The following is a 12,263-nucleotide window of genomic DNA, read 5'->3' on the forward strand; positions in this document are numbered from 1 at the left end:
GAATTTCTCCACCTCACCACAGTTATTGATTACCTTGGTATTGATAACTTAAAGGGTAGGTAAAATTCAGTCATAGTGAAAGTCCCACTTTTTTCCAGCTGCTGGAAAAGTTTCTTCTGGTCAGTCCCTCAGCCCCTAGTTCCTCAGGACAGACTTCTAGGTGCCAAATCATTCTCCAGCCATTACTTCTGCATGATCCAGTCGTAAGTAGTCAGCTGGGCCCTCCTGGAGCCAGGAGTTCTCATGCTTTTTATGTCCCAGAAGCAGTGAAGTAGGAGGCCATCTATTCGATCCATGGAGATCAGTCCCAGTCTCTGATTACCCACAGGAGTCAGGGGTACTTAGATCAACCAATCAATCAATCGGGAGATTTGTAGAGCACTTCTCGTCACCCGTGAGTGTATCTAGGTTCTGACAGGGTCCAGTTGATTAGCCGAATAGCGAGGTCTTCAGAGACTTTCAGAATTCTAAATGAGAAAGGTCCTTGAGTGAATCTTCGACTTTCAGCAGGAGTCTTTTTTACATCCTGCAGGGCCATCTTCTTGAGGTCTTCAAGGGTCTTGCCATACCCAGGAATGTTCCAAGGATGTGGTGTTTGACGTACAAGATTTATCCCATGCTCTAGCCGGTGATTGGAGCAGCTCTGCCATTCAATCCTATTTTCTTGCAGTCCTTCTCACTTCCTTTTGTAACACTTTCTCTTAACCTTACTTTAGAATTACACAAAAGCCCCTGTTTAAATCCTTCTGCCACCAGACAGGCCTGTCTTCTGCTACTTAGACATTCCCCTATTTCCATAAGCTGACCTCCACCTGCCACTATCCAAATTGGTTCTCTGCTTCACTGCGGCTGGAGTCTGGATGTTTGAGAGGCTCTTGGGAATGAACAGGGGGGGGACATAAACAACATACAGAGCAATTAAATCAGTTTATACATGTGACAAACAGCAGCCCATATTTGACATGTTTAAAATTGCTAAGATTGTCAAGGCACAATTAATCATAATCCGTTATGACCAACAAACATCTGCAGCCAAAGAAACATCTAAAGTATGTCTTCTCATGGGGGATCGTGTGATGTTATATTCTCGTAGCACATTGTTTACGATGGGAGCCACTCGCCTGCAGTAGTCAGGCAACGTGACCCCTCTATCCTTAACAATTTGCCAAAGGTGCATACACAGCTCCAACCTGTTAGGTAAAAGTTGTGGCTTTAGACACAGCTCTCAAATGTGATGATAGTGACAAGCGTAAAATGGAAGCAGAGACCAATTCAACTCAGTGTGAGATATAGGTTTAAAAGCAGTTATGAGTAGATCCCATGTTCCCAGCTGATGGATCGTAAAGTTTTTATGATTGTGCCAGTCTGGGGGGGGGGGGGGGGGGGAGTCAGAGAAAGGGAAGGGACCACTTGGGTTTTAGCATAGGGGGACATTCATAGCTCATTGAATTGTCGTAGTCAAAAAATCCCTTTTATACTGCAGACTACCCAACTGTGCATCATGATGTTGTATGTGCACAATGTTACAAAACCGGTAGCCATGATTGCATATAGTTCCTCCCAAGTTAAACATTAGAACACTTCTAATAAGATAACAGGAACTTGTGGCAAACTCAGGAAATCTTGCTCATGTTTTTAACCAAGGCGATGTGTCGGAGGTATACGATACAATTATTGTCCGCATGTGGCGGTGCTCAGAGCGGGAACGCATCATAAAGCCAGGAATGTTAGATGACTAATTGTAGCTGAATGCAAACTCCAGACACCAGGGGTAAACGAAAACAAGCATTTGCAATGCAATAGGTCTCGCCTTTGCATACGTTTGAGCTATTGGCATTGTAAATGACAATGCCTTTTATTTATGTGTTTGGAAAACCTGCAATAAGTGCGTAAACACGCACTTTGTACTTATAGTCGCTGCTTACGAGAAGCAAAGCTGGCAGTAACTGCGCCTCTTTTACTGCCAGCCTTGCTTCTCGTAAGCAAAGACTATAAGTGCAAAGTGTGTGTTTACGCACAAACTTATGCAAAGGTGAGACCTATTGCATTGCAAATGCTTGTTTGTTTGTATGTGTCGGTATTTCAGTAGTTGAAAGTGTGTATCCTATGTGTAAGTGTGTGTGTGGGCCTATTTGGGCATTTATGTTTGTGTGCCTATCTTTGCGCACGGTTGTGTGTCTATTTGCGTGTCTGCCTTTGAGTAGTTGAATGTGTTTCTTGGTATCTGTTTGTGTGTTCTTCGCTGTCTGTGTGTGTGTGTACTGTGTGTCTTTGTGTATGCGTGTGTGTGTCTGTCCGTCCGCAGCACATCACTGAAGTGAGGCACGGCCAGGGGCAGTGCCTGCAGGGCAGAGCCCTGGTATTTCCACCACCTTTGGGGTCCCTCCGTGTGTTTACCCAGTGCTGCTGCTTTCATGTGCCCCTCCCACACACAGAGCCCAGCATTGTGTTGTGTTGTTTGCAGGTGGCCAGGAAAGGCCTCGGCGGTGCCTGGTGAGGGGGCAGCGGGCAGTTCTCATCCCATGCTTTCCCAGGGCAGGCAGTCTCTGCTCACTGCCCTCCCTGCTCCGAGACCCCCGTCCCTGCCAGCCCGGGTGATCGGCCATGGAGCGGGGTACATGCCCCCCTGGGAGCCCGCACAAAAGGGGGGAGTGTAAGGTTGGCCCGGGCCCGCGGGGGACATTTGTTCCTGGCTTGACCTGTGCTGAGCCGCCGAAGGTGAGGGGGTGATGGGCGCCCCTGACACCGCCCCGGGAGTAATCGCCCACCCTGTGAGGCTGTCAGGGCCTGAATGGGGAGGGCGGGACCCCCCACCCCACTGCTGCGCAGCCAGGCCCTACACAATTCCAAGCTGAAGTCAGCCCAGGCTTGGGCTCTCCAAGCAGCAAGTCACACTTCACCAATGGAGCCCGGGAGACAGAGCCGGAGAGACAGAGTCTGTGAGACAGAGCCAGAGAGACAGAGACTAGGACAGCGCCAGAGAGATAGAGCCAGAGAGACAGAGCAGGAGAGACAGAGACAGAGTCTAGGAGACAGAGCCGGGGAGACAGAGCCGGGGAGAAAGAGTCTAATTTATACAGCCAGAGAGACAGAGACCGAGACAGAGCCAGAGAGCTAGAGCCGGTGGTTAGAGCCAATTATAGTTCAAGCATTTAATAAAACATCCTAAATACTTTGCACTACTGATGCTGGATTTAAACTGCAGAATGTAGGACTTTGTAATATTCTCTGTCTGGTGGTTGGTATCATGAAGAAAGGTACATTTCTCAGGATCTCGGGACCCCTGACATTGTGTTCCTACTATTCGGGACAATACATGGACCAGTCTACAGTATAATGTCGCACTTACATCACAACTGAGCGAGGAGTCGTAGCTCATACGCACTGGAGTGCCCTCGGGTGCACGCACATACATTGAAAGCACCAGGAAGCAACATGCTGTTACGTCACTACATTCCTAACATTGACCATGGCTCGCACTCAATGCAGCCAGAACACGTCAAGCAGATCACTCTTTCAATGACCAGTGATAGACAAGTGACATTAGACTGCTCACTGGTTGGCGGACACACTGCGAGTGAAAAAATCAGAAGCGCGTTATTACCACACGTCACGTCACACCTGGGAAGTGGGCGTGGCACATACGCACTGCAGGCAGGAGTAAGTCAAGCCATTCACTCACTTACTGACAAGTGACACATGGGTGATACGAGGCTGTCTACTAATGCACGCATATTCACAACTAAGTCAGGATCGGAAGAATCCCTTGAGGTATTCTTCACCTGGAAAAATGGATGTGATCCCAATTTAATATTCCCTCACACAACAAGCAAGAAAACCATCACGTTCCTTGATCTAGATATAACGAACGTAAATGCCAAACTTAAAACCAAGACCCACTTCAAAGCCACAGCAAGAAACTCCCTACTCCACTACACCAGCTTCCACCCTCGGACATTACGGGAAAATATACCCTATGGACAGTACTTAAGGGTGTGCAGAAATTGTAGCTACCTGCAAGACTTCAAACACCAAGCCCAGATGTTGTCCTCTAAGCTGAAAGAACGTGGACAACCAGACAGGATTATAAACAATGATAAAAAGAGGGCACGCAATCAAAACAGGGAAGGACTCCTTGAACAGAAACCTCTGAAAGAACCAACTATCCCCCTAACATGCGTGACCACTTACAATCCAGTATCAAACCAAGTTGCACACATTATCCAAAAACACTGGAAAATACTGAATATAGGGAAGCAAAAATGGGAGAAGCCCCTGTTTGCATACAGGAAAGGGAGAAGCCTCAAAGACAGTTTGGTGTCCACCACACCCCAGTAGCACACAAGACCAATCAACACCATACACAATGCATGGGGCTCCCAAAGTTGAATGGACACCACCCGTGGGGTGACTGCAGTGTGTGCCATTTAACAAAAAACACCAAAAGCCTGAATTTAGAACCAGGTAAAATATGGCAAATTCGTAAGCACACAAACTGTAACACTACTAATGCCATCTACCTCATCACATGTCCTTGTGCTTTAAGGTACATAGGCATGACCTGTCGCAGGGTCAAGACACATATCTGTGAACGTAGGAGCAACATTTGTTGTAGACGCAATACAACACAAATGATGAACCATTTCCTGGAAAAAGGGCATACAACAAATGACATGGAGTGGTTTGTTATTGAACAACTGGAGCCAAATACCACCAATGTACAGCAACAACTTCTGGAGAAGGAGCAACGTTGGATATACTGGCTGTCCACCCATCTCCATGGATTGAACGATAATATACCATGGAATAGTCTGAACAAATGATCGTTTTGCTTGCCATATTTCAACTGTGCAGCTTATCACACTAACACAGCCTATCCGGTCCCTATGGGACTATGTGAAGTACATTTGGATCAATGAGAAAGGGACCAGGCTATTGGCCTCTCCCACTGTGTGGTTTGTTACAGAGTTTAATATGGATCATATAGTCTATGGCCTTCAAATGTGGAAAACAATCCGTTTAGGGACCCCCATCCTCTGCATTCCAATGAGAGCCTCTTTTTATAAAACCATATAACTTAAATTTTTGTCAAGTGTTCACAAATCTTGTGTTTAACATTATCAGTCCTGTAGCTTCGTTAGTGGCTGTACGACTTGACCGCATAGTCATTTAAATGAATATGACGTCCTATTTAGGTACTATGCTGATTAACAGGCGGGCCAAACACCACATCCCCATCTTGAGCGGTTACCTTAGCAACCATAGCAATGCAGCCGCTCCACAAGACGTCATCACCTAGGCGCTTCATGCACCCTGTTGAGGAGGTCTAGTTGTTTTCACACCACAGTCGCGGTAGCTTCCAACGCGGTGACGTGTCACTGTCGTGTAGTTCCTATATCCCTGATAGGCTCTGCGCATTGGAATAATATACACGATAGTTTTGACATAGGACTGAGGTCAGTATGTCTCTTTCGAGTACATTAAACTTACTTACTTGTGTCTGCCAGCTAACTCAGAGGTCACTAGAAAACTTCTCGAATAAACAAGAAGGGATTAGTTTCTGACAACCACATAAAAATGACAACTTTGTTTCCCTTAGAATCGGAACCATCTCAGAATCGTGGAAACAATAGATAACAATTTCACCCAGTCAATCTTGCATGCTTCGTTTCTACAGACTTACACAGAAATGGATAGACGGGCGTATCAATAAAAAGGGTTTATTGAACAGTCTTATTTCTCGTGCAAGAGATATGAACTGCTACAATCGTAAGACAGAATGTGAAATAAAATATGTACAGCATTAGCAGTAAGATAAAATAATACTGCAATAGCATTGTTTGTAGCTATGACAGATATTCATAAAAATACATACATAAATAACACAGGCTAAAATGTTAATACTCATCTGATGCTTCTAGCTAGTTCTACCACAATGTACCTAACCTAAGTGTGGTACGAGGTAAGAAGTAGGTGCTATGTGTCTATAGTCTAATTTAGCTATAGTTGCCAAGATTTGCCAAAAGTCCCTCTAGTTTCTAGTCCGCTCCATACCTTAGAATGAGTGAGGTTGGAATCTCTTTCCGAGTCACGATCTCTAACACCCCGCAAGGGAAGTCAGAAACACTGGAGCTGGATTTTCTGCGAGGAGGATGACAGCATCTGGTCAGTGCGTTAGGTGGGGACTTGACTTCCTTCTGAACTTGCCATGGCGAGCCGCGTCCTGCAAGTAGGCAGCCGAACCGTGGTTTGCCATGGTAAGCGAAGGTATATTTATACCTTGAAGGTGTTTAGGAATGCCAGTATTGACGTAAAATTCGGGCAGAAGAACATCATGAATGAACCCCTAAGGAATAGATGTTCATGCATAATAAATATCCAAGCAAGGGGAAGTCCTAAAGGCTTAAGAGTCTGGTTTTCCAAGAACTCGTTGTGACGTAGATGAACGGATGTAGGTTAGCATTAATAATGCCTAAATAAGGGTAGGATTTCTATGCCTTAATATGCGCAATGCGAATTGTGCCTATATAAGGACATAAATCGGGAAACCTATACACGGTATCTAAATCGACACACAACACCCACTCCACTTTCGGATAAATGACATTACTAAATCCTAAACATGCTAAACATATCTAAAATATAGCTACATATAGATGGCTAAGAACACGTTTAAAAATACATCGTAAAATGCATAAAAACTGTTGCCATGCATAAAGATGCACTGGTGCTGTACATATTAAAGCAATGTTTCATTGCAAGCATATATTTACATTGAATGCTAAATGAATGAACATACATATATATATACATTATGAAATGGCTCATAAATACAGAAGAAAAAAGGGCCGAAACCATTTCATGCTAAGTTACATAAATCAATTGGTATTGACAAGGTGACCCATTGTCCCTGAAAGTGTATCAAATAATTCTGTTCTCTATGAATAGTTCTACTATAAGCAGATTACTGTGCCATAAAAAGAAAAATTCAAATTTGGAAAAAAAAAAATTAATCATAGGAAAATGTTCCAAGTCTAGATTTTGTTTTGAAAAATGAAGGCCAAATACAGAGTCTTCCCCGTACACTGTGTGCTGAATCAAAAGGCAGTGTATGGGGATAGAGAAAACATGAAATCTTCTAACCCTGTAGACAAAAATGTGTCTACCGTTGTAGGTGAAAGTTGGATTACCTCGTTTAGAAGACTAACCGCACATAGATGAGAAGCATCACCGTCAGTATTGGTCGCATCAGCAATGTTCGTATCGGATGTTACCTGCGTGCCTGTTCTTTCCTCTCGTACCTCAGCTGTAGCAATTTGCGTCTGTGAGATCTCAATGAATGCCGTCATCAGGATTGGTAGCCGCTGGGGACAACACACAGCATGGGCCGTTACTGGGTCCAGCAGAGTATCGATATCCGTAGGCATGACTGATGGGAGTGTTAGACAGATGTCTAGCACGCATTCTTCACTGCAAAGCAGGCAGCGTAGAACAGGTAAGATGCAATCTTGCCAGATTGGTCTGAATGACAGAAACCATGTGGTATTTAATTCTCGTAGACGAGGTAAACCTAAAATTTGAACGATGCGCAAACAACACTTCATTTCCAATATAGCTCTCTCTATGGTGCTCGGAGTGACGCTGATGATTTCGCTTGCCATATCGGAGCAGTAGGAGCAAAAATAGGATCCCTGCAACGAGTCCAAAAAGTAGTGGCAGTCCGCCAAACACAGAGTGCACGAAGTTGGAAATTATTCCGAGGACTGCTTGAAAAGGTGCTAACAGTACTGAACACACAGTCTTAAATACATGTACAATACCACTCGTATCAGACATGTTTAAGAAGATACGTTCCAACATTTCTGAGAAATGTATAGGGCAGTTTGTATTCAAAAGGGCATGATTCTCGGCAGAAGTCCTTGCGACTTGTAGATCATAGGTTTCTTTGGCCGAAGTCAGTGGCACAGTTTGTTGTAAAAGAATGGCTTTCATTCTGCTTAGAGTTTCAATTCGTGTAGAAGAGATGTTCAGTGAAGGCCATAGAGGCGACTCCCTGACTGTCTGTATTTGTGGAAACAAGACTTGCATACAGCAAGTGACTCTGAATGTAACTGTTACTAGATATGGAATACCTGGCAACATGCCACAGCAGCTGTGATCATTCAACATGAGGTAACTTCCATTTGAAAGTAGTCCAAAAATTGGAGTAATCACTGCAGCTGGTGAGCCTTGCAGGTGACAGGATAAGTTTGTAGTGGAACCATCGCAGGCTCCATGTAAATGAATACTCTGACAAAGGAGTGAACCGCTTAGTGTGTTTTCACAGTTTGTACCGCTAAGAAACACTTCACGCCCACTACTCCAACATCTATGTGTGTAAGGTAAATCCCAAGATGTCTTGATGTATTCTTTACCCAACCTTTCATATTTGCCTGCTGGTATATGTTTTAGGCAATATTGAAAATGGAAAGTTGTAACAGGCAGAGTAATTTTACCATGTATGATCCACTCAGTAGCTGTTTTTTCTGCCACCGTGAATGGTAATTTCTCCAATTTTTCAATGCTCAACACCATATAGTCTGCTCCCCGTTGTGCCAGTCTGATCTGTTTATCAGTGAGATTGAATTCTGAAAACAGTGACGTAGTGTTGATTAACCCCTTCGCTGCCAGGCCTTTTCCCCTCCTGTGCCACGCCCTTTTTTGGCTATTTGGGGTAGTGCGCGCTTAGACCCCTGTAACTTTTTGACCACATAAGGTATCCACGCCAAATTTGCGTCCTTTTCCTGCAACATCATGGGGATTCTAAAGGTACTCAGGGTTTGTGGATTCTCCTAGAGGGGTCACAGAAATTAGCCAAAATACAGCAAAATGTTGGGTTTTTTCGGAAAAATTGGAAAAACGGGCTGCAAATGAAAGCATCTGGGTTTTTCCCTGCAAATGTTATCAAAAAAGGGTTTGTGGGGTTGGAATCACCATTTTCCAAGCTTTTCGGGGATACCAGACTTTTGTCAGAAACCCAACATTTTTTACACAGTTTTGGCATTTTTCTGGGACATAGCCTAATTTTGCTATTTTTTGTGCTTTTGACCTCCTTCCAGTTAATAGCAGAAATGGGTACAAAAGCAATAATGGATCCTGGAAAGCTATACATTTTCGAGAAGAAGACAAAATTCTAAATTCAGCAAGGGGTCATTTGTGTAGATCCATCAAGGTTTTTTTATAGAAACTAACAGTTAAATATAGGACAAATTAAAAATTAGTTGAAAAAAAAAGCCTTTTGTGTCAACGTTTTCACCTGTAACTTCTTCTAATTATGACAGCTCTTTGAAAGCAATATATCATTACATCCGCTGGATATTACTGGCTGTGGGGATATATAGGACTTGTAGGTTTACCAAGAACCCGACGAACCCAGAGCCAAAAACTGAGCAGCAACTTGCAATGGTTTTTTATTATGTACCGGGTATATAGTAATTATTCTGTAAAAATGTGTACATGGAAAAATCGGTATGAAAGACACCTATGTATTTCTGAAATGGGAACAAAATATAGAGTTTAGAAACAGTAGATATTTGCACATTTCTGAAATTGGGGATACTCATACTAGCATGAGAATTATCAGTCATTTTTTAGAATGACTTCTTTTTAACACAATATCTTTCATTTGGAAGGCAGAAATGCATCGAAAGTCAATAGATAATAACAGTTCCTTTACAAAACTGAATTACCCTAACTCACTTGTGTGGGTAGGCATAGTGCCCGCGACAGGAAACGGCGCAAAACGCAACGTAGTCACAACTCAATATCGCAGTGAAAATTTACCCTTTTTTGGCAAAGTACCTAGCTCTAGTTTTTGAACCCTAGCTCTGCGGGCACCTTGGGAAACCTAGCAAACCTATACATTTTTGAAAACTAGACACCCAGGGGAATCCAGGATGGAGTGACTAGACGGCCTCCCACCAGGGTCTGTTACCCAGAATCCCTTGCAAACCTAAAAAATTGACAAAAAAAACACATTTTCCCCACATTTCTGTGGTGGAAAGTTCCGGAATCTGCGTGGATCCACAAATTTCCACCCACCCCGCGTTCCCCAAAGTCTTACGAGAAAAACAGTACCTCACTTGTGTGGGTCGGCCTAGTGCCCGCAACAGGAAATGGCGCAAAACGCAACGTGGTCACACCTCAATTTCGCAGTGAAAAATTACCCTTTTTTTGGCAAAATGTCTAGCTGTAGTTTTTGAACCCTAGCTCTGCGGGCACCTTGGGAAACCTGGTAAACCTATACATTTTTGAAAACTAGACACCCAGCGGAATCCAGGATTGGGTGACTTGACTGCCTCCCACCAGGGTCTGTTACCCAGAATCCCTTGCAAACCTAAACAATTGACAAAAAAAACACATTTTCCACACATTTCTGTGGTGGAAAGTTCCGGAATCTCGTGGATCCACACATTTCCACCCACCCCACGTTCCCCAAAGTCTTATGAGAAAAACGGTACCTCACTTGTGTGGGTCGGCCTAGTGCCCGCGACAGGAAACGGCGCAAAACGCAACGTGGTCACACCTCAATTTCGCAGTGAAAAATGACCCTTTTTTGGCAAACTGTCTAGCTGTAGTTTTTGAACCCTAGCTCTGCGGGCACCTTGAGAAACCTAGCAAACCTATACATTTTTGAAAACTAGATACCCAGGGGAATCCAGGATGGGGTGACTTGACTGCCTCCCACCAGGGTCTGTTACCCAGAATCCCTAGCAAACCTAAAAAATTGACAAAAAAAACACATTTTCCACACATTTCTGTGGTGGAAAGTTCCGGAATCTGCGTGGATCCACAAATTTCCACCCACCCCGTGTTCCCCAAAGTCTTACGAGAAAAACGATACCTCACTTGTGTGGGTCGGCCTAGTGCCCGCGACAGGAAACGGTGCAAAACACAACGTGGTCACACCTCAATTTCGCTGTGAAAAATGACCCTTTTTTGGCAAAATGTCTAGCTGTAGTTTTTGAACCCTAGCTCTGCAGGCACCTTGAGAAACCTAGCAAACCTATACATTTTTGAAAACTAGACACCCGTATGCTTCCAGGGAGGCATGGCTTGGCATGGGATGTTTTCAGCTAAATTTGAGGTTTGCAGGGCATTCTGGGTAAGGAAACGTTGGGGTATCCACGCAAGCCATACCTCCCTGGAATCCCCCGGGTGTCTAGTTTTCAGAAATGTGTGGGTTTGGTAGGTTCCCCTAGATGGCGGCTGAGCACCGGGCTAAAAACCCAGGTGACCCCCCTTGCAAAACCAGGTCTGTTCTGGCAGGTTCACCCCTGAACTTTTTGCTTTTACTGGTGACCTGGTGGTAATGATTTTTGGTTTCTGCGCACTTTCCCTGTGTCCCAGAGTAAAGTGCGTGCGCACTCTGAGTGCATGTGGTGAGATAGGCCTGCCCTCCCATAGGAATGCATGGGAAATGTATGTGTCCCTGGTAGTTCCTGATGCGTGAGGTGTGCAGGCTCGAGTTTGGTATGTGCGGACTCGTGTGATTGAATGCTTCGCAATGATGTATAATGCGTGATTATGTAATGTGCGGAAGTGCTACTTCTAGGAGTTGGCATATTAGTGTAAAATGTGTCTGGCGTGTGATTGGCTGGAGCTGGCTGGTGAGCCTGGCTCCAGGAGTCAGGTTGGGTCTGCCCCAGTGGTGAGTGTGAGATTAGCATGCTGATGGCTGGGGAGGAGTGCACCTTGGATCTGAATAGGGCAGGGCTTTCCCCACACAATGCTGGCTCCGCCCCCTGTGGTGCGACTGACGACCCTAGCCCTGCCAGTGAATGGAGTGAGGGGCTGAGCACATCAAGGGTGCTCCCCAACCAGCTGCAACTGGTTTTCCCCCATACCCTGAACCAAGAACAAAGGGTTTTACAGTATAAGAAGGGGCTGTGTCCCCTTACATGTTGTTCTCTTCCAGGATCCTGCCTGAGGGGGGCTGCTGCTGCTGCTGGACCAGAGGACCGCCACTTGGACTACCTCCCTGCCTGGAGGCCCAGTGAGCTGGCTCTGGGTCCAGCCTTGCCCCCCCACCCCTGCCTTGCTGTATGCCGGGGAGAACTTTGCTGGACTTTGCTTGTATCCTCCTTTAAGCGCTGGGAGTGCTTTATTTTTCCCCTAAAGCGCCTGGAAGCGCTTTTCTTTCACTTATAGCGCTAGGAGCGCTTTATTTGTGGCCAGCAGCGCGGAGCTGCAATTATTAGCGAGGGAACCCCGACGTAGGGATT

Source organism: Triturus cristatus, chromosome 5_1 (genome assembly GCF_964204655.1).
Source record: "Triturus cristatus chromosome 5_1, aTriCri1.1, whole genome shotgun sequence".
NCBI lineage: Eukaryota > Metazoa > Chordata > Amphibia > Caudata > Salamandridae > Triturus > Triturus cristatus.